This window comes from Neoarius graeffei, chromosome 9 (assembly GCF_027579695.1).
Source record: "Neoarius graeffei isolate fNeoGra1 chromosome 9, fNeoGra1.pri, whole genome shotgun sequence".
Taxonomy (NCBI): Eukaryota; Metazoa; Chordata; class Actinopteri; order Siluriformes; family Ariidae; genus Neoarius; species Neoarius graeffei.
Genome location: NC_083577.1, coordinates 91516917 through 91539634, shown reverse-complemented (window position 1 = coordinate 91539634; position 22718 = coordinate 91516917). Strand labels below are relative to the sequence as shown.

Genomic DNA, 22718 nt, shown 5'->3' with positions numbered 1-22718 from the left:
TGGTTAGGATGATTGCTTCCTGCTCACAAGGTCATGCATTCAAATACTAGTGCCCCTACTGCTGGGCTTTTGAGCAAGGCCTTTAACTTCTCAGCTATATAAGTGAGAAAAGTGAAGTCATCTGCACAAAGCCATGTTTGTGTTTAACTCACTAGCTTTGGAAACTATATGTAGTTACTACTGCTTCTCTTTAGAACTCAATTAATGCTAGTGATAGGAGCAATTTTTTTTTTTTAATTTTTGCTTGCTAGCATGAACATCAGAAGAAGAAGAAATAGAAGCCTTAATTTCCGTCACATTTACTCTCAAGTACAACGAAATTCCTCCTCTGCATTTAACCCACATGAAGCGATGAACACACGCATGCACACACAAGTGAGCAATGAGCATACACACATACCCACAGCAGTGGGCAGCTAGATTAGATTAGATTAGATTAGATTAGATTAGATTAGATTAGATAAAACTTTATTGATCCCTTTGGGAGGGTTCCCTCAGGGAAATTAAGATTCCAGCAGCATCATTACAGATAAACAGAGAAAAGAAATAGAGAAAACTTCTAGATAAATTAAAATAAATTAAGTATTTACATCTCATTATCTGTAGCCGCTTTATCCTTCTACAGGGTCGCAGGCAAGCTGGAGCCTATCCCAGCTGACTACGGGCGAAAGGCGGGGTACACCCTGGACAAGTCGCCAGGTCATCACAGGGCTGACACATAGACACAGACAACCATTCACACTCACATTCACACCTACGCTCAATTTAGAGTCACCAGTTAACCTAACCTGCATGTCTTTGGACTGTGGGGGAAACCGGAGCACCCGGAGGAAACCCACGCGGACACGGGGAGAACATGCAAACTCCGCACAGAAAGGCCCTCGCCGGCCACGGGGCTCGAACCCGGACCTTCTTGCTGTGAGGCGACAGTGCTAACCACTACACCACCGTGCCGCCAAGTATTTACATATACAAATATAAAAAGAATAAGATATGGGGAAGAGAGGGAGGGGGAGGAGGAAAAATAAAAAAAGGGGGAGGGGGGCACAGGAGAGATATTGCACATTATATTGCACATTGTCCAGTATTGCTTATTGCTAGGCTAGGCTATCTGCTCCTCCTGTCTCATTCCAAGACTGTTTCTTCTCCAGTGAAATTTGGAGGCTCTGCTTCTTCTCCAGTGTCATTCCAATACTTTGCTTCTTCTCATCATTCCGAGACGGTTCTTCTTCTTCTCCTGTGTTGTTCTGAGACTCTGCTACTTCTCCAGTGTCTTTCTGAAGTTCTGCTTCTTCTACTGTGTCAGTTGAAGGTTTTGCTTCTTCTTTTGGGTCATTTCAAGGTTTTACTTGCTCTCGTGTCATTTCAAGGTTCTGTTTCTTCTTCAGTGTCATTAAGAGGCTTTATCTCAAATGTCATTCTGATGCTCAGCTTTTTCTCCAGTGTCATTCCATGATTGTGCTTCTTTTTGAGTGTCATCCTGAAGTTTTTCTTTCATTCCAAGGCTCTGCTTTTTCTCTGTAGTCAGTCAGACTTTCTGCATCTTCTCCTGTGTTAGTCTGAAATTCTTCTTCTTCTTTTGTGCCAGCCCAAAACTTTTCCTGTGTTTTTCTGGCCCTATCCCAAAGGATGTTATCAGGTTCTGCTCATTATCAGATCTTAGTATCTTACTTTGCTCCTGTCACTTGTTCTTTCAATTATTTGCTCAATCTCAGATCTTACTTTTGTTCCCAGTCACGAGTACCAGCTCCAGTCTCATTTTCTGATCTAGATCTGTCTCCATTGCTGTCTCTAACATTGTTCCTGTCAGCATCTCAAATCTGGGTCTAGCCAATGTCCTGTCTTTCAGTCCTCAGTCATGGTTTTTTAAGGTCCTGGATGCTGACTCAGGCTCTTAGTCTAGCTCCCTTGTTTAGCTCTGATATTTTTGGATTTTGACCTCATCTGAGTGCCTGCTTGTCCTCTGACTGATTTCATGGAATATGATGATGATTCTACAAGATTCAAGAAAGTACTACTAAAATTACATCCTGATGTTTTATTCCACGATCACAGAGAAAATATTCTGACACTTGGAACATAATATGGCCTTAAACACAGTCTTTTACAAGGCTGTTTGAATGAATTTGTGTAATATGAGTTTTATGATCATCTTTTTTCTCTCTTCCTTTTACTTTGTTTTTATAGCTGATGTAATTATACTTTGGGATGAAACAGTGGAACAACATTACATCGTATTGCAGCATTGTTAATATTTGGGCTGATAAAGTGAGTGAGAATCAGATTGAGATTTCACATACTCAGCTTGAAAATAATTAAAATGCCATCAAGCTGAGAAATCCATCAGCATTAATGTATTTTAAACTTCCTATTACTTCCCAGACAGTCTCATTTTAGAGTAATACAGCTCTAAGAGTGGTTTTTTAAATCCTATAAATATAATGAATCATCATTATAAATAAGAAAAAATATATTTTTCATGCTCATTGGCTATAATGTTGGATAACAACTTAAAATTGATCATTAAATGTACAGTTTGAAGTGAGATGTACTGAAAATTAAATTTGAGATAATCTCTGATTTAAATCCTGTTTCATTACATTAAGCAGACACTCTTATCCAGAGTGACATACAGCATACCCAGAGCAGCAGTTAGGGGTGAGGTGCCTTGCTCAGGGGCACTTCAGCCATTTCCTGTTGGTCTAGGGACTTGAACTAGTAACGCTTTGGTTCCAAAGCTGCTTCCCTAACTATTAGGCCATGACTTCCCCATCTGTGAGTGCATGACAAAGCATCAAACTCAAACCCCAGCTCTGATCACAGGATCGTTCAAAATTAACACAATATCTACAGTTAAAATGTTGAGCACTAGTGGTGATGATGGACTGTGATTGGTCAGAAGGTGTTGATTAATTCTCAATAACACCAGCTCTGACAATCGTGCAGCTTTGTGGCAGCGAGGGTGTGGTGAAGTGTTGGCTGTGAACGGCGAGGAGTCAGGGTGAACCAGCTGGTAACATGTGACGAGTTACACCTGTGTCTAATTACTGGATGTGTATTAAAGGAACAGTCCACCGTACTTCCATAATGAAATATGCTCTTATCTGAATTGAGACGAGCTGCTCCGTACCTGTCCGAGCTTTGCGCGACCTCCCAGTCAGTCAGACGCAGTCAGACGCGCTGTCACTCCTGTTAGCAATGTAGCTAGGCTCAGTATGGCCAATGGTATTTTTTGGGGCTGTAGTTAGGAGTGTTGCCACCTGTCCTGGTTTTTCCTGATTGTCCCGGATTTTCATGGTCTGTCCCGGAAAAAAAAAAAAAAAATCCGGGACACTGAATGTCCCGGTTTTTTGTACATAATGGGCAAAATGTGTATTTCAACTTGCGAGCCAACTGAGAACCAGTTTGCTTTTCCGAGCTCGCCGTGCTAAGCGGAGTCACGTCATTACGTCGCTGAATACATTACGTCGCTGTATACGTCACTTACGTCGCTACGTTTGCATAAACCTTCGCGCGAATATCAAAGCAAAAACACGGAAGAAGCAGCAGCAGCAGCAACAACAATAATAATGATGATGGCTGACTTCGCGTTTGTACAGCTGCTGCTTCTCGCTGCTTAAAAATGGCGATCTTTCGCGGCCTTGTTATTGTTGTTGGTCTTAACAACTCCGCCCCCCCGCTGACGTAAGCGGTTCTTTCCTCTGGCCCAGCAGAGAGTTGGTGCTAGCCTGGAACTGGTTTTTCTGGCCCCAGAGCCAGTTCTTTGTCAGTGGAAACAGAAAACCCGGTTCCAAACTAAGCACTGGCCCCGAACCAGCCCTGGAACTGCTTTGGTGGAAAAGGGGCAATGGAGGATGCTTGGACTGATAAAAGAAACAGACTCTCTGTTGCAATGGTGAAGGCTGAGCTTCAAGTCAGGCTAAACTTTCAGTTGTCCTGTACTGAGTTCAAGACATTCATTGAAAATCAGCCAGGACTCATAGCAGCAGCAGCAAAGAAAAACACCAAATATAAATGGAAGATTAGGTAAGGTTTTGGTGAATTAAATGAAATCCAAATAGTCTTATCTGCCTACTCCTGTATGTACTGTATGTGCCCAGTTATATGTCCTCCTATGTATTTGTTTAGCCAAGAGCAGCAGAGGCACAGGCAAGCACAAGCAAAGCACACACCACACTCTAAGCAATCAGGTAAACTGCTTGACACTACACCTTACATTCAGGTATTCTCAGATACAATGAAAAATTAGATTATTTATTTTTATTCCACATAAGCAAACAAACAACTTAATTATGTATTCCCCTTTTACCTGTGCCCACTACTGCCCCCAGGTGTCCACAACCAAAAACTGTTGGAAATAAACCAAAATAATGAAGACCTGCTATATTATGTAAAGCAATTATCTAAACAAATAACTAGCAAAAGCGTCATTTTTACTAATTAGAGCAATACAATTTCAGCGTAGAAGGGCAATTTTTGTCTTGGGTTAGATGTGTGAAGGGCTCCGTTGCTTACAAGCAAAAAGGTCGATTGGATGGTCGAAATGTCCAGGATTTTTGTCAGACACAGGTGGCAACCCTAGTAGTTAGATGCGACCAAACTCTTCCACGTTTTTCCTGTTTACATAGGTTTATATGACCAGTGATATGAAACAAGTTCAGTTACACAAGTTGAAACGTAGCGATTTTCTATGCTATGGAAAGTGCGCACTATAATGACAGGCGTACTAACACCTTCTGCACGCTTCGGCAGCGCATTGATATCTGAGCTCCGTATCAATGCACTGCCAAAGCACGCAGAAGGTGTTAGTACGCCTGTCATTATAGTGCGCACTTTCCATAGCATAGAAAATCGCTACGTTTCAATTTGTGTAACTGAACTTGTTTCATATCACTGGTCATATAAACCTATGTAAACAGGAAAAATGCGGAAGAGTTTGGTCACATCTAACTACAGCCCCAAAAAATACCATTGGCCATACTGAGCCTAGCTACATTGCTAACAGGAGTGACAGCGCGTCTGACTGCGTCTGACTGACTGGGAGGTCGCGCAAAGCTCGGACAGGTACGGAGCAGCTCGTCTCAATTCAGATAAGAGCATATTTCATTATGGAAGTACGGTGGACTGTTCCTTTAACGTGTGTCTCTGTGTGTCATCCAGATGGACAGTAACGAGAGAGTGAGCTGCGTTCTCCTACATGTGTGTGTTCACTGAAAAGTGAAAGGGAAAAATAAAGAGCACCTTGAACTGTCACGCCTGTCTCCAAGTTCCTCATTGCCCCTCCATAAAGAACCATTAAAAGCTTCAAGTTATAGGTTCACATTAATGCATTTGTTCTAATACGTTATTATTTCTATAGTAACAGCTCATTCACAGGTATGTGTACTCATGGCTTTCCTGTGAGAGACTGTGGGGGTCGCCGTGACACCCGCCTCTCCCTGATGCTGGTCTTTGGTTTCCGGTTTATCCAAGCAGCTGAGGCTGAGGGAGCCAAACGTAGCCGAGCGGAGCTAGCTATGACAACCATGTTTTAGTCAGAGGATAACGTCTTTTTAAATTATGTCTTTTTCTGGTTCGGCGTGTGCCGTCATCAGGTGCACAAACAACACACGAAAGCTTAAAGATTTTATGAATGGAATCTGTTGTGAGCACAAACGGACTGGCAGGGCGTGTTGTCCAGCACCATACACTGTGATTCCTGTCATTCAGTAACCGCTGCATTTAGGACCTGGATCAACTTTAATTCTGTGTCACTGTTGTTAGATATGGTACATTATTAGTGTGCTTAAGTTTACTGCCTTATTTCGACACACTTTTTGGATCCACTACTCCTCCTACGGCGTTCGAGATAGAGACACCGTTCCAACTCTGAGACGTCTGGCCCGAAGTGGTGTAGTGCGCTTGTATACAGCTTTTGGATCAACGCGCCCGTTCTCTTGTTCTTGTCATTTTTCTTTTGGTTTTATCCCATAGAGAATAAATAGGGCTCATGAATCGAATCGTCCTACTCGGACACGCTCCATCGCAGATGCACCAAACCTCATGTGATACTTCAGGCCAACTCCCCCGACACATACGTGCAATCAGTTCTGACCCGCACTCATATTTTTCCTTTCTTTTTGCTCATCCCTTTTTCCTCCATAGGCTTGCATTGATTTTTGGCCCCATTGAAAATGAATGGTGTTTCAGGAGAAAAACTTTCACTCTCCATCAATTTTTTTAACCAAGTGACCAAACTTCAAGAAACTTCACTTGATGCCTCAGGCCAAGTCCCCGCACAGATCCATCCCCTCATCTGAGACCTGCACTCGTCTTTTCCTTGGTTTTCACGCATCTCTTTTTACCTCCATAGGCTTCCATTGATTTTTGGCCCCATTCAAATGAATGGAGTTTTGCTCAGTAACACTTCACCACACATCCACCAAACTTCATACGGCACCTCAGGCCAAATCACCATCACACACATGATATCGGTTCTGACCCGCACTCGCCTTTCTCTCGCCTTTCAGCCGTCCGTTTTTTCTCCATTTTGCCACTAATCAATGGAAGCTTGACTGAGTCGTTCCTCCCTTCCCCCGTAGGTGATGATGCATTTGGCAAGGATCTGCTCATTTGAGACTTTGACAGCAAATCAACTTCAACTAAATGGCCACTTTATTAGGAATACTTACACACACGATAGCAATTAGCATATAAGCATTCATGTGTTACCATGCTAGCTGTTAGCATGTTACCCATTACGATATCAGGCCTGCTGTTAGCGCGTGAGTTGTTAGCATGTTCACCATTAGCATGTTATCATGAGAGCTGTTAACATGTTAGGATTAGCATGGTAGCATGCAGAGTTCGCATGTTTGCTGTTAGCGAGTTCGCCTGAGCATGTTATCATGCTAACTGTTAGCTGTTAGCATGTCACCCTCAGCGTGTTAGCATGCTAAAAGTTAACATACTAGCCATTAGCATGTTAGCCTGTTAGCTGTTAGCATGATAGCTGTCAGCATATTAGCCTTAAAGTGTTAGAATTTTAACAAATAGCATGTTAATCATTAGCATGTTAGAATGCTAGCTGTTAGCATGTTATTTATTAGCATGTTATCTATTAGCATGTTAGCATTAACATGTTAACATGCTAGCTTTTAGTATGTTAGTATGCTGTTAGCATGTTAATATGCTAACTGTTAGCATGTATGTTAACTGTTAGCATGCTAGTTGTTAGCATGTTGGCATTAGCATGTTGGCATGCTAGCTGTTCTGCTACAGCTCAGCAAGCACACTTTGCATTTTCTCTGCGGAAATGCAGTCTAGTTCAACATTACACTACATCGCAGTCATTTAGCTGACATTTTTATTCAAAGCGACTAACAATAAGTGCCTTTAGCTGAGAGAGTCCGAGAGCGAACAGTGCTGAAGCACGAGTGTCAAACAAATAACCTACAAATACCATCCAGTGTCTGGAGCGATCGGGGAGTTAAGGAGTTGAAGAAGCTTCAACAAATACATCGACAAGGAATTATTTAAGTACGGTTTGTTTATTGTTTCCAAAGTTTGACAGCATTTGCATTAAAATGGTGAGCCTGTGCTTCTCTCCTAGCTTTTGCTTCTTGAGCCAATGCAAGAGACATCACGGTACAGTGGGCTGGTAGAGTTCTATTAGACTAGAGCTCGGTGCTTATGGTTAATATGGTTATAGTTATGGTTCTGGTATTCAGCAGATGCTTTTGTCCAAAGCAACTTACAATATATAAACACTCCATTATTATTAAACCAATCCAATAATCCACTCGCTCTACTCTGACAGAGCCGACCTTCCAGATGAGAGCTGCTGCATGACTGCAGGATTTATTCCCTTTTTTCGCTCTGGCTCGGCTCAACCTCAGCCTTTAAACAAACAAACTCGCTCTCGCTCTCTTTTACACATAATTTTGCCAATGTTATTACTGTGTAGATAACTGTACGCCTCCATGCTTTTGTAGTTCCTCAGCTCATCGCCATCAGCGCCCTCACTAAGAATAAAATAAGTGACAATGTCAACATAGCTGATGTCGGGCCACAACTTCATGTCGTCTATCCGTTCCGTGAGGGGAGACGGATGGGGCAATTTGATCATATTATCCTCAGAGCACGTCAGAAAATCAGACCTGTGTAACCTCTTTTAGCCATCTTTGCTCTTACCTCCCTAGCAGTTAGCATTAGCTACAGATGTCAACACAGTGGAGCGGAAGAAAGATCCCGGCTTCTGCTATGATGCAGCAATGAATCACGGGAAAGGTCAGAGTTCGGGAAAGTTGTGGATAGCGAACGCTACACATAAACATTTTAAAAACGTGTAATCGCTGGTATGAGGTTTTCTGTAATTAAAAACATGTTTATGTAACATTTATGGAAGGAGTCTCCAGTGTCAGTGCTTTGCAACAGTCAGAGGTGAAGCTGGAACTTTTAAGTTTTCTGACATCTTCAGGATAGAGAAGTTTACACTTCTTTGTGTTTTTTTTTCTGTACCATGTCAAGCTGCAATTTTTGTCTTATTCAGTTCAAGAGAGAGGATAAAAAGAGAGGTCAGTGAGGGAACAACCATTTATACCTGCTATAATGAAAGTCAAAACAGGAACTAGCTTGTTTCATGAACATTAAATGTAATCAGGAAAGGATAAAATGTATGATGTCACTTAAGAAGAAGAAACCTTTATTCATCACATGCACACTGAAATTCATCCTCTGCATTTAACCCATCTGAAGCAGTGAACACACACACACACTCTCAGAGCAGTGGGCAGCCACACCAAAGCACCCGGGGAGCAGTCAGGGGTTCGGTACCTCGCTCAAGGGCACCTCAGCCCAAGGCTGCCCCACATTAACCTAACTGCACGTCTTTGGACTGTGGGGGAAACCGGAGCACCCAGAGGAAACCCACGCAGACACGGGGAGAACATGCAAACTCCACACAGAAAGGCCCTTGCCGGCCACTGGGCTCGAACCCGGAACCTTCTTGCTGTGAGGCGACTGTGCTAACCACTACACCACCTTGCCACCCTTTTTTAAAGGGCTGATGACATGAACATGACTCTATGCAATTTCTTAAATAAACTATACAACATGGCAAACATGTTAGATTTCTGTTATAATTACGTGAAAAGAAGCTGTTGTTACGCAAATATCCAACTTTTAATTGCACAGTGCAAGAAAACTGGGTCCGTGGCTCGCGGCCATGTTGTGACATCAGCGGGAGAACACACTGCAGTTCACTGGCTGTTCTACTCTGGTTCTACTCAATGGAAATGGCGCATGAAAACGCCGGTGAACTCTCTAGTGCTAGCTCTTCCTCTTCTGGGAGTCTAGAATTGTGTTGATCTCTTCCGAATAGAATCTATGATAGCCTACCCTCTTTACCCTTTGCCTCTCGTTGCTAGGCGGCAGTTACATGAAAGCTGCAAGCTTTCACAAGCAAACACATGACTGATATCACGCCGACTTTATGATTATCATGTAGAATCTATAGCTCTACGTACCTTTATCTTATGTCGTTTCACAACACATGTTCTGACAGGAGGACTGTCTTTGGATCCGGCATAGCTACTAGTAGACCCCCTCCGGAATACTGGCAGTGTTGCCAGATTGGGAGGAATCCCACCCAGTTGGGCGGTTTCAAGTGCATTTTGGTGGGTTTTGAACATATTTTGGGCTGGAAAACTTCAGCAGTATCTGGCAACAGATACTGCTGATGTTTTCCAGCCCGAAATATGTTCAAAACCCACCAAAATGCACTTGAAACCGCTCAACTAGGCGGGAAACCTCCCAATCTGGCAACACTGTGTAGGCACTGCTGATGGTAGTAACACACGTTTGTGCTGAACTGAACACCCAAGAGATTCTTTAATGCTGGGAAGGGTGTCAAAACAATCCAAATCGAAGCATTCAGAGCACAGGACGGATGTTGGTGAGGGCTCCCACTTGTCACGAGTGCGCCTGACTTGCTTCACCCACTTTGCATGCAGCTCGGGATCTCTGGGAAACTTGAATAAACTTACCCCATCCATGTAGGTTTTGGAGCAAAAGCCGGCAACACAACGCGAAGGTATAATAACTATATATATATATATATATATATATATATATATATATATATATATATATATATATATATATATAATGTATAATAATAATACTAATAATGACAAACTGAACACCTGTTGCATCAACAACAAACTGGTAAGTTAGGAGGAAGGTTCTTTCGCTGACGTCATATAGCTCCTCCTCCTCTTTCGTCTCCTGGGTGCTGCAGCCCCGTCAAATTTGCCCAAATAACCGCGTTTTTTATCATAACTTGTAAAATAGGCGCCTTCGTATATTAATATATGGATCATCGGGAATTACTTTTTATGTTATAAAACATCGCCAAAGATGTCAAAAACGTGTCATCAGCACTTTAATAGATAATAAATTGTAATCATTGCTGCAGTATAAGAGGAATTAAAATGGTTGGGAATATGTTGTTGTAGTAGAACAATCTTAAAAATGAAATAAACTTTAGAGAGGTAACAGTAACTCTGCTTCATCACACATTTCTTTGACATGTTCTTGCATCTATAAAGCTGAACTTTTGGATGTAGAAACTGTCAATGATTCCCTGTTTCCATGGTTCTGTCTCTTTTTCTTGCTTTCTTTCTCCATCAGAAGAATTTCTGTTTTTATCTATCTATCTATCTATCTATCTATCTATCTATCTATCTATCTATCTATCTATCTATCTATCTATCTATCTGATCTGTTTTGAAGTCCCTCACTTCTCCCATTCTTGTTTTTATTTATTGATTTATTTATTTGGGGAATTTTTTTTTATTTCTTTCTTCACAACCCTCCAATTAAGAGACTCTCAGTGTCACAGCTCCAGTGCCTCCTTCTGGAGTGCGCATGTATACACACACACACACACACACAGAGTGAGAATTCGCCCACACATGGGTGTGCAACAAACGACACTTCCAGGCAATGAAACCAAATGAAAAAGCCTGAAAAGAGCAGAAAAAACAAGGAATAAAGATAGAATAAATACTGAGAGAGAAAGAGAGAGAGAGAGAGAGAGAGATCTTTGACACATACAATTCCTGATCCAGAATTTCAGTGACATGACTGGTTTTAAAATCATAGATGTTCCTTGGGGAATGAGGCACAGCTACACTACAAAATATATAACATATGTAATCCCTGTGATTCTTCCTCTCATCACTGTCCTTATTATCGTTGTTCCTCTTTCTTTTCTTTTTTTTATTATACTAACACAAAGGCTATACAGTACAGTGAAACAAAAAAAAAAAGACAACAGTGCACAGAGGTAGATTTTCAAAGTGCAAATTAAATCCTGAAGTGATTGATACAGTATCAGTGATTTGTAGTGTCTATGCTGCACCAGTCAAAAGTTTATACACCCCCACTCATTCATAGGTTTCTTTGTTTTAATTACCATTTTCGACAGTGAAGAACAATACTGAAGACACCAAAACTTTGAAATAACATATGGAACACACACAGAACTATGTAACATACATAAAGTCTTAAAAACAGGCTACAGGAATGACAGACCATATAAGAAACAAGGAGATACAAAAAAATTAGAACAACAGAGACAACAGAAACAAAAGATCAATGACAAAAAGCAGAAAAGATAAACCAAAAACAGATTTAAAAAATCCCTTTGTTACTCTTTTCATTAGTGCCATTATGTCCACTACTTTGATTTATTCATTCATCTTCAGTAAATATTTAATCCTGGTCAGTGTGGTAGAAGATCTGGCACCTATCCTAGGTCCATTTACTCATACTCAAACAAAAAATGTGCCAATGCCAACATATGATCTAATCCTCGTGTACACTGTCATGCTAATTAACAGATGACAGTAAATGACAGTGACTTGGAATTTTTCCCCCAGAATGATGATTAAAGCAAAGCAGACTGCAGACTGTTTTCTGTGTAAATATCATGATGGAATTATAGCATCTCCCTACAACACAAGTAACTTGATAAAACATCTCAAACATAAACCTCAGCATGAGGAGTTTAAACTAAGTGCACGCTACTGTCTATTGCACACTGAGGAACTGGTGAGCTTGGAGCAGTGATGCGAGGATGCAGAGGCACTGTCACATGTGAGCACACTGAAACCCCTGTATTTCTGTTCCCTTCACTTGGCAACTTTGCTTGTGAGTCAAAGTGCAATTCATGGTACTTGTGCTTGGTTAAATGGCTAATTTGCCCAGTTCCCACCCATCCAGCAGCTCTCTCCATCATGCAACAGCTACCAAGCAGTTAGGATGATGAAGACTATCACATGCTTCCTCCAAGGCATGTGAAGCCAGCTGATCACATGTATTTCAAACAGCTATTCATGCAACATCACTGGGTGGCGTACCACACTCGGAAGAAAGTGCTATCCACCCACTCCTGCATACATGATCTCACAGATGTTAGGGGTGAGAGAGTATGCCATCTAGCCCTCCTGCCATAAGAGCATGGCCCGGTTTGTTTACATTTTGATAAATAGAAACATCTAAGTCCATTAGAAAATATTAAAAGCTGGTGCAAATAATAAAAGCTGTGGGACTGGGATTAATGACAGTCTCATGGTCACCTCTACTGTTGATCTTCTGCTCAAATTGTTTGAACATATCTGTCTTGTCCATAGCCTTTATTTATTTTATGAACACCAAATGTTCTCTGTTTACCATGACAGAAAGTGAGGACACTGCCTCAGCACATCTTGACAGCGCTGGGTGAAACCTTATGAATATAAGATGAGGAGGAAGGGGCAGGGTTTCCCAGGGGCTCAGTGAATATCAGAGAGTTTAAAACACCTACACTACTGCCAGTCTTTCCAGATTCATACACTGGTTCATCTGCCAAAACACAAGACTTTTTTCTGTGTTCAGATGAATTATTAAAAGATTAATCATAGTAGTATATGCTCATGTTAAAATGGGAGATGGGAGGAAACTGGAGAACCTGGAGGAAACCCATGTGGACACAGGAAGAACATGTAAAACTCCACATGCACAATAATCTGAGCTCAACATCAAAGAGGGAACTCTATCTACTGCTATTGGTACTGGTGTTACTGATTGACGTTGGTATTATAATATAAAGAGCCAATAAAACAAACTGAATTGATGAGTTCCATAATAATTATATGGATATAAACATTTATACAGGATATGTGTATATAAATGTAAATAAATGTAATGTAATTTTCCTTTTTACTTCAAACATTATTATTATTATTATTATTGATGTTGTTGTTGTTTCCTATATTTATTTTTCATTTATTCATTTCATTTATTCATTCATCATCAACAGACCCTGCGGGTCCAATTACAGCGATGGTAACAGTTAAAACAAAACCATAAAACCAAACACTAAAAAGTAACAGATGTAAAACAGTAAACTATAAAATACATAATGTAAAACAATTTATGAGACCAAACAATTATACATGACTTAAAACGTGAAAATATACCAAATAAAATTAAACCATGTATATAGTGGTTTCAGGTGAATCTATATAGTAAAAATACTTGTCCATATCAGACTAAAAAAACCCCCAAAAGTTTCATGAAAATAAAATTCTTTTACATTTTGTCTTAAAACAAATCAAAGAAGTAAATAAATCAGTGTCATTATACTTCTGGAGATGGTTTTACTTCATGCTTCGGCTACAGCTACAACTCATAAGAGTTAAAGTGTGTGTGCGTGTGTGTGATGTTTTCTGCGGTCATGTCATGCTTTCTCTTCTTAATGAGGCTCTTCGGTTAATGTAATTATTTATTAGGAACACCCCTACATCCACCTGCTGTTCTCTGCAGTCCTCTAATCAGCCGATCCCTCGACAGCAGCACGACGCATCAAATCTCACAGATACAAATTAAGAGCTTCAGTTAATGTTCACATTATTCAAACATCAGAACGGGAAAAACTTGTGATCTCGAAGTGTGACTTTCTCTCACTGTGGTATGGGTGTTGGTTTGAGCCAGATGGACTGGTTTGAGTATTTCAGAAGCTGCTGATCTCCTGGGGTTTTCACACACAACAGTCTCTAGAGTTTACACAGAATGGTGCAGAAAACAAAAAACACTGAGCGAGTGAGCGACAGTTCTGTGGGTGGAAACAAACGCCGTGTTGATAAGAGAGGGTCAGAGGGAAATGGACAGATTGGTTTGAGCTTTTTTGCCAGGAAGGATATAGTAACTCATATAATCACTCTTTACAACCGTGGTGAGCAGAAAAGCATCTCAGCATGGAACAGCAGAAGAACACATTGGGTTCCACTCCTGCAGCCAAGAACAGGGATCTTAGAACCAACAACACGTTCCTATTAAAGTGGCTGGTGTGTGTGTGTGTGTGTGTGTGTGTGTGTGTGTAACTGACACTGTCCTATAATTGTGGGGACCTGTAGTCCTTTGTTGTCCTCTTAAGGGGTTAAAACATGCCTACACACACAACTTTACACTTTTTCCCTTTCTCTCCAGATCAGTGTTTAATGCAGACCTGCTCTCTTCTCCTGCTCGATGTTTTGGGTTTCAGATTGAAGAATGTCTTCAGATCTCTGCAGCATGTTTTATTCATCACACACACACGCGGCTTTGTTGAGTTGCCCACGCTACTTGGGTCCCCCTCCACCCACTTTCCTCCTCCTGGCTTTCTCTCTCTCACACACACACACACACACACACACACACACACACACACACACACACACACACAGCCGCCTGATGAAAATCATTAGCTGCCGCATCTTAATCTTAATAGCTATAGGACTAATTAATCTTTTTTTGAAGTGCAAAATAAGCAAGAGTGGTGCCTGAGGCATTACACACACTCATCTGTATCCCGTAATGCACTCTGTCAGGAAGGAGAGGACAAGCGCGAATCAGGAGACTAAAGCAGCAAGATCTCTCATGCTTAGATGTGAGCTCTCCGAGTTAGTGTGTGGGTGTGTGGAGCTGATCCGAGGTTTAATTTTCATTTCTGAGACCAGAAGCCAGACTTTGTAGAGCTCAGATAAAGTCTAGGACTCACCAGAACTCACAATGAAGGGGTTCTCAACCTTTATTGGTCAGTGACACCAATCTAAGGGGCCCAAATTCTTGTGCCTCATACTCCTTTAGTGGTGATTCATAGATATTATTAACTACATATACTTAACCAAGGCACCAACAATCAATGCTACCTCCTTCCAAGTTTATTTCTCTTCTGAATGATGATGGTTTCAAAGATGAAACCATGGTTACAATATTTTCTTCCATTTTTGTAAACAGTAAATGGAAACTAAGTGTTAGTAGGAACTAAAGTTGTGAGTCAGGAACTCAATAAACATCATAGAGTCCAAGATGGCGGCACATACTGTACACACGCAGCGGCTCCTCTCCATCCTGACAGAACGGTGTTTTCATGTTTTTTGTGTTTTCAAACAGCATGTATCTGTTCATCTTTGTCGCATCCATCAGTCTTAAGGCGCACATACTCCCGTGAGTTTCTGCTTGACATCCGCAGAACTATATTCATGGATATAAATCCAGTGGATGCGGAAGTGCTATGCGACTACGGTTTGCTCCAGAGGCCTGCTCAACCACCGACCCCCACTCCTGCATCCAGCCCACAGTGGAAGCACCACAGACGGAACATGCAGAAGCAGAAGAGGGGCAAGCGCGGAGGTATCCGGGCTAGGCTAGCGGCTAGCCCTCACTGGCCAGCTATCCCTACCATCACTCTGGCCAACGTATGCTCGCTGGACAACAAGCTGGATTATGTCCGCCTTCTCTGCTCATCTTCTAAGTCTGTGAGTGAGTGTTGTGTCCTTGTATTTGTGGAAACATGGCTTAACGACAGCTTCCCGGACTGTGCCATTCAACTAGCCCGGCTAACATGCTACCGGTCAGATAGAGCGCTAATCAAGGGGGGGAAGACTCACGGCGGAGGACTCTGTGTTTACATCAGTGATGTCTGGTGCCTCGATGCTGCTGTGGTCTGCAAACACTGCTCACCACTGGTGGAGTTTATAATTATTAAGTGCCGGCCATTCTACCTGCTGAGGGAATTTACAGCCATATTGCTGGTAGCAATATACATCCCTCCCGGCTCCAATTACAAGAGGAGTGAAGCACTGAATGAACTCTATCAGTACATCAGTGAGCAGCAGACAGCCCATCCAGATGCTTTCCTCATCCTGGCTGGGGATTTCAACCATGCAAACCCCAAGAGCGTGTTTCCAAAACTCTATGGACATATCAACTTTCCCACACGTGGAAACAATACTCTGGACAATGTTTACACCATGCATAAAGGTGCCTACCAAGCCCTACCCCTCCCCCACCTTGGGGCCTCAGATCACTCCATTGTTATGCTAATGCCAGCATACAGACCGCTGGTTAAAGTCACCAAATCAGCTACAAAGCAGGTATGTGTATGGCCAGAGGGGTCCTCAGAGGCACTCCAGGACTCTTTTTCCACCACTGACTGGAGCATGTTCAGACAGGCGGCCACCTACAACAACACTACAAATCTCCAGGAGTACACAGACACCATCACTGCCTACATGAGGAAGTGCATGGATGATGTTACAGTCACCAGAACCATCTCCATTCGGGCAAATCAGAAGCCATGGCTGACAGGGGAAGTCCACAGGCTCCTGAGGGCTTGGAATGCCACCTTCAGAGCTGGGGATGAGGTGGGCCTGAGGACAGCTAGGGCCAACCTGTCATGAGGCATCAGGGTGGCCAAGAGACAGTATTCCAGGAACATTACTGTGTACTTCAATGACAGCAGAGACACCAGGGACCTGTGGCGGGGGATTCAGACCATCACAGACTACAAGCCCTTGCTGCAGACCTGTGATAACTCCACCTCTCTGCTGAATCAGTTGAATGACTTCTTCGCTCGCTTTGAGGCAGACAACAGCACCACAGCACAGAAGACCCCACCACCTTCCGGTGACCAGGTGTTGATGCTGTCCCCAGACAGCATGAGGAGAGCTCTCAGGATGACAAATGCAAGGGAAGCCCCAGGTCTTGATAACATTCCTGGTCGTGTCCTGAGAGACTGTGCCGAGGAGCTCACAGATGTCTTTACAGACATCTTCAACATCTCATTGAGCCAGGCTGTTGTCCCCACATGCCTCAAAGCCACCACCATCATCCCGGTCCCGAAGAAGCCGTCTCCCTCCTGCTTCAATGACTACCACCCGGTTGCACTCACTCCCATCCTCATGAAGTGCTTCGAGCAGCCAGTCATGCAGCATATCAAGTCTGCCCTCCCCCTTGCCCTGGACCCTTTCCAGTCTGCATATCAGTCCAACCGTTCGACCGATGACGCCATCTCCACTGCCCTCCACTCAGCCCTCACCCACCTGGAGACAAAAGACTCGTACGTCAGAATGCTGTTCATAGTCTTTAGCTCAGCATTCAACACAATCATTCCTCAGCAGCTCATTCATAAACTGGACCAGCTGGGACTCAACACCTCCCTGTGCAACTGGCTGCTGGACTTCCTGACGGGGAGACCACAGTCTGTACGGGTCAGCAGCAACTCCTCCAGCACCATCACATTGAACACGGGGGCCCCCAAGGACATGTGCTGAGCCCCCTCCTCTTCACTCTGCTGACCCACGACTGCACACCAACACTCCAATCTCTTCATTAAGTTTGCGGACAACACGACTGTGGTGGGTCTCATCAACAATGGTGATGAGACAATCTACAGGAGTGAGATGAGCCACTTGGCCATGTGGTGCAAGGACAACAATCTCCACCTGAACGTGGAGAAGATGAAGGAGATTGTTGTGGACTTCAGGAGAGCGCACACCCAGCATGCTCCACTAACTATCAATGGCGCTGCAGTGGAGAGGGTGAGCAGCACCAAGTTTCTGGGTGTGCACATCTCTGAAGACCTGTCCTGGAGCAACAACACCACATCACTGGCCAAAAAAGCCCAACAGCATCTGTACTTCCTCCGCAAACTGAGGAGAGCAAGAGCCCCAGCCCCCATCATGCACACATTCTACAGAGGCACCATCGAGAACATCCTGACCAGCTGCATCACCGTGTGGTACGGCGCCTGCACCATGTCCTGCTGCAAGACTCTGCAGCGCATCCTGAGAGCAGCTGAGAGGATCATTGGTGTCTCTCTTCCTTCTCTTATGGATATCTATAACTCCCGCCTCACCCACAAAGCCATCAGGATTGCAGGTGACCCCACCCACCCATCTCACAGCCTCTTCAGCCTGCTGCCGTTGGGGAGGAGACTGCGGAGTCTCCGGGCCAAAGCTAGCAGGCTCAAGGACAGTTTATTTCACCAGGCGGTCAGGAGACTCAACTCCCTCCCTGTTCTGCCCCTCCTCCCCCCTCTGCCCCCTGCCACAGATTCTGCCCGTACACCCCCCTGCCCCCCCTTCAGCATCTGACATCATCTCACCCTCATAGTCCCCCCCCAAACACACACACACACACACACACACACACACATACTCTCAACATTCATTCGCACACTGAACTCAGGGACTGCACATTTCACTTTACCTCGCTCATTTGCACTATTCCGCACTACCTCACCTTAACAGCTATTAGTTTATTGTTTATACTGCTTATTTCATGTTTTCATGTTTACCTGCTATACATCAAGTGCCCTTGACTGTTTATTTTATGTCCTTTTGCGCCAATTTATACGTGTATAAAAAAAAAAAAATCTCCTTCTCACCCCCGGCGGGGGGGGGGGGGGGGTGGTATCCATGTCATCCTCAAGCTCGGGTCCTCTACCAGAGGCCTGGGAGTTTGAGGGTTCTGCGCAGTATCTTCGATGTTCCTAGGACTGCGCTCTTCTGGACTGAGGCTTCAGATGTTGTTCCTGGGATTTGCTGGAGCCACTCTCCCAGTTTGGGGGTTACTGCCCCAAGTGCCCCCACTACCACGGGGACCACGCAACCCTTGACCTTCCACATCCGTTCCAGCTGCTCTTTCAACCCTTGATACTTCTCAAGTTTCTCATGTTCCTTCTTCCTGATGTTGGCGTCAGCTGGGATCGCCACATCTATCACCACCACCCTCTTCTGCTCTTTGTCCACCACCACTATGTCCGGTTGGTTAGCCAGGATCTGTTTGTCAGTCTGGAAGCTGAAGTCCCACAGAATCTTGGCCCTGTTGTTCTCAGCCACCTTCTGTGGTATGGCCCATTGGGACTTGGGTATTTCTATTCCATACTGGTTGCAGATGTTCCTGTATACTATCCCAGCCACTTGGTTGTGCCTCTCCATGTACGCTGATCCAGCTAGCATCTTACACCCTGCTACTATGTGCTGGACTGTTTCAGGGGCTTCTTTGCACAGTCTGCATCTTGGGTCTGATCTACTCTGGTAGATCCTGGCCTCTATGGCTCTTGTGCTTATGGCCTGTTCTTGTGCTGCCATGATTAGTGCCTCTGTGCTGTCTGTCAGTCCTGCATTATCCAGCCACTGGTAGGATTTCTTGATATCAGCCACTTCCTCTATCTGACGGTGGTACATGCCATGTAGGGGTTTGTCTCTCCAGGCTGTCTGTTCCTCCTCCTCCTCTGCACCCTCATCAGGGTTCTGCTGCCTGAGGGTGCAGAGGAGGAGGAGGAACAGACAGCCTGGAGAGACAAACCCCTACATGGCATGTACCACCGTCAGATAGAGGAAGTGGCTGATATCAAGAAATCCTACCAGTGGCTGGATAATATATATATATATATATATATATATATATATATATATATATATAGTATGTGTGTGTGTGTGTGTGTGTGTGTGTGTGTATATATATGAGTGTTTAGTCTATGTCTATTTCTTATCTAGAGTGTTTATACTGTTTATATTGTTTATTTCAATTATTCTATTTTTTATTTATTGCATTGCCTGTTTGCACCATGGGTCAGAGAGGACTGAAATTTCATCTGTGCTGTATGTCGAGCATGTATAGCATATTTGACAATAAAGTTGACTTGACTTGAGAATTGGTCCAAGGTGTCATTCGAAACAATTGTTTAGATTTCTTGCTTTACAGTGTCATACATATTTTGCATAAAATTAAGAAAATCAATTCATTCAACTGTTTCTGGACTTCTGGATCTTTTTGCACACATACATAGAAAAGGAACACTTCTGTCACTTTGTGGTTTGTGAATGTGAACATATGTTAACAGAACAGTTAAAGTAAAGGGGTGGTGACTTCACATCCCTCTGAGCAAGCAGGCTCACTTTCACCCACTCTGGTTTGTGTGGTAGGGGAGAGCTAGTTAGTGGGTGGGAATTAGCAATGACCAATATTGTGGACATGCTTTACCTTATTTGAGCTTTAAATTTGTGATTTGAACATAGTGTCAGTTGGTATAGATCAGCCCCATTTACAATAACGCCATGATGATGTGTATCTGTAACATGGAAAATACATAATCTTTTTAAAGTAAAATGGAAAAGAATCTGTTCTTGAGTGAAATTTCAGAAAAAAATTAAAATCTATCATTATGTCAAATCTTAAACAGTTTGATAGATAGATAGATAGATAGATAGATAGATAGATAGATAGATAGATAGATAGATAGAGTAGTTTATTGATTCTCTCTCTCTCTTTCTCTCTCTTCAGTGTTCTACCTAATGGCCGGTCCACTCTGACAGCGTCAGCCATCAAAGATTCTAGGGAAGAATTACAATAGTGGTTTCCTCATTGCCTTCTATTGGATTATTATAGAGGTTTTCTCCTCTCAACCATTCACACCTGTGGGCAATTTAGAGTAGCCAGTTTACTAAACCACATGTCTTTGAACTGTGGGGGGAAACCAGAACACACAGACATGAGGAGAACATGCAAACTCCACACAGAAAGGCCCCCATTGGCCACCAGGCTCAAACCCAGAGCCTTCTTGCTGTGAGACAACAGTGCTAACCACTACACCATCGTGCTGCCCAGTTTATTGAGTCCCGAGGTAAATCCTTTTGTTGCACCAGCAGTACAATAAAGGGCAGCATGGTGGTGCAGTGGGTAGCACTGTCACCTCATGACTGGAGTCTTTCTGTGGGGGAGTCTGCATGGGGTTTCCAAACAGTCTTGCAATTAATATACATATTTTATGGCAAGGGCAATGACTTACCGTAGTCGATTAGATGGTCACAAATGACTTGGAGAACTGGTCTGTCTTCAGACTGCCTTAGTGTTACATGTTCAATCCAGTCTGTTGTCAAGGTGCACTCCAGTAGCAAACCATTACTATTAGAGCTGGGACTTGAGCTCAGCCAAAACTTAGCCAGACACCAAAAAAGCAACAGGGCAAAGGATTTTGTAAGGGATTAGCATCAGGGTGCCAGGTCACGCTGTTGTGTGGAGCTGTCAATGTTGATTTTAAAAGTAACTCAGTAAATTCCACAGGGAAATGAATCCTTAAGTCTGAGTGAAAAATACTGTGGCGAGCGTGCAGCATGGAAGAAGTGACTGGAGACAGAAATCTTAGTTTCTCAGTCGTTAATCTGTGCTACTTGCTCTCAACAGCACTGACTTGACTGCTTTATTAGCATTCGCTAGCATTACTGATGAACGCTACACCGGCTGGAAGGTGAGTTCACTGCTGCGCTGACAGTGCCAACTTGCGGTTAAGCTCGCGTTGGCCTTTGAGAGGCTGAGGGTGATACATTTTTGGTCCCTTCCACTATAAATCAAAATCAGATTGGTTAATTCATCTGTCACTTCCTACATAAACATACACTGCCATGGCCTTCTATCCCGGCAATGAAGTCCTAACCAATGAGTGAGCAGCTCTAAAACCTTCTCAGCCTAGAGACAACAAACAAAACAATCTCATTGAATAACTCGATTTTAATGTTTTCAGGATAGTAACCCTTTCATTTCTGAAGGAAATTTAAGAGAAAATTAGGCCAAATTAGAATTAGAAGAGAATAATTATAATGAAATTATGAAAGAATGAAAGCAGTTAAAGAATGAAAGAAATTAAATATAACACTTGAAATGCTGATATGTTTGGCTTCTCTGAAGACGTAGAAGGCCCTGATGGTTCCCCTCTGGTGCACTCCAGGTTACCTGTAGGATTCCATCACTTCAGTACTTCATTTTTTATTTGTTTACTGCTTCCAACAATGGACATTGTTACAAAGCAGCATTACAGAAATATATAATTTCTGGATAAAAATTTTAAATTTATAAATGTATCCCTAATGAGCAAGCCAGAGGTGATGGTGGTGAAGAAAAACTCCCTGAGATGACATGAAGGAGAACCCTTGAGAGGAGCCAGACTCAAAAGGGAACCAATCCTCATCTGGGTGACACCTGATAGTGTGATTACATGTCGTTAAAATTGCAATTGTGTAAACAGGAACTTATCAGCCTATGAGCAGCTAATAATAATAATAATTATTATTATTATTATTATTATTATTATTATTTTAACTTATATTGTGCCTTTCTCACACTTAAGGTCGCTTTACACTTACAAAAAAAAAGAAGTCCACCAAAAGAGGATCAGGATGTAATTCCGATGACATAGCTACCCACAGTCCCACCAAAAGGCACACAAAGGTATGTCCCACACCACCTGCACAGCCGCAGTGATACCACTGGGCAACATCACTTGAAACACCACACCAAGGATCCACAAAGCAAGCACAGAAGCACCACCACACAGAGCACTGGTGTGTCCCAAACCACCTGCACAGCCA

At 43.0% G+C, this 22718-nt stretch overlaps 1 protein-coding gene across 1 annotated transcript in view; it reads right to left on the bottom strand.

The window, feature by feature from the left end:
• Window positions 1–22718, bottom strand: part of znf804a (zinc finger protein 804A) — a 193184-nt gene that overhangs the window by 88430 nt on the left and 82036 nt on the right. The window lies entirely within an intron of this gene.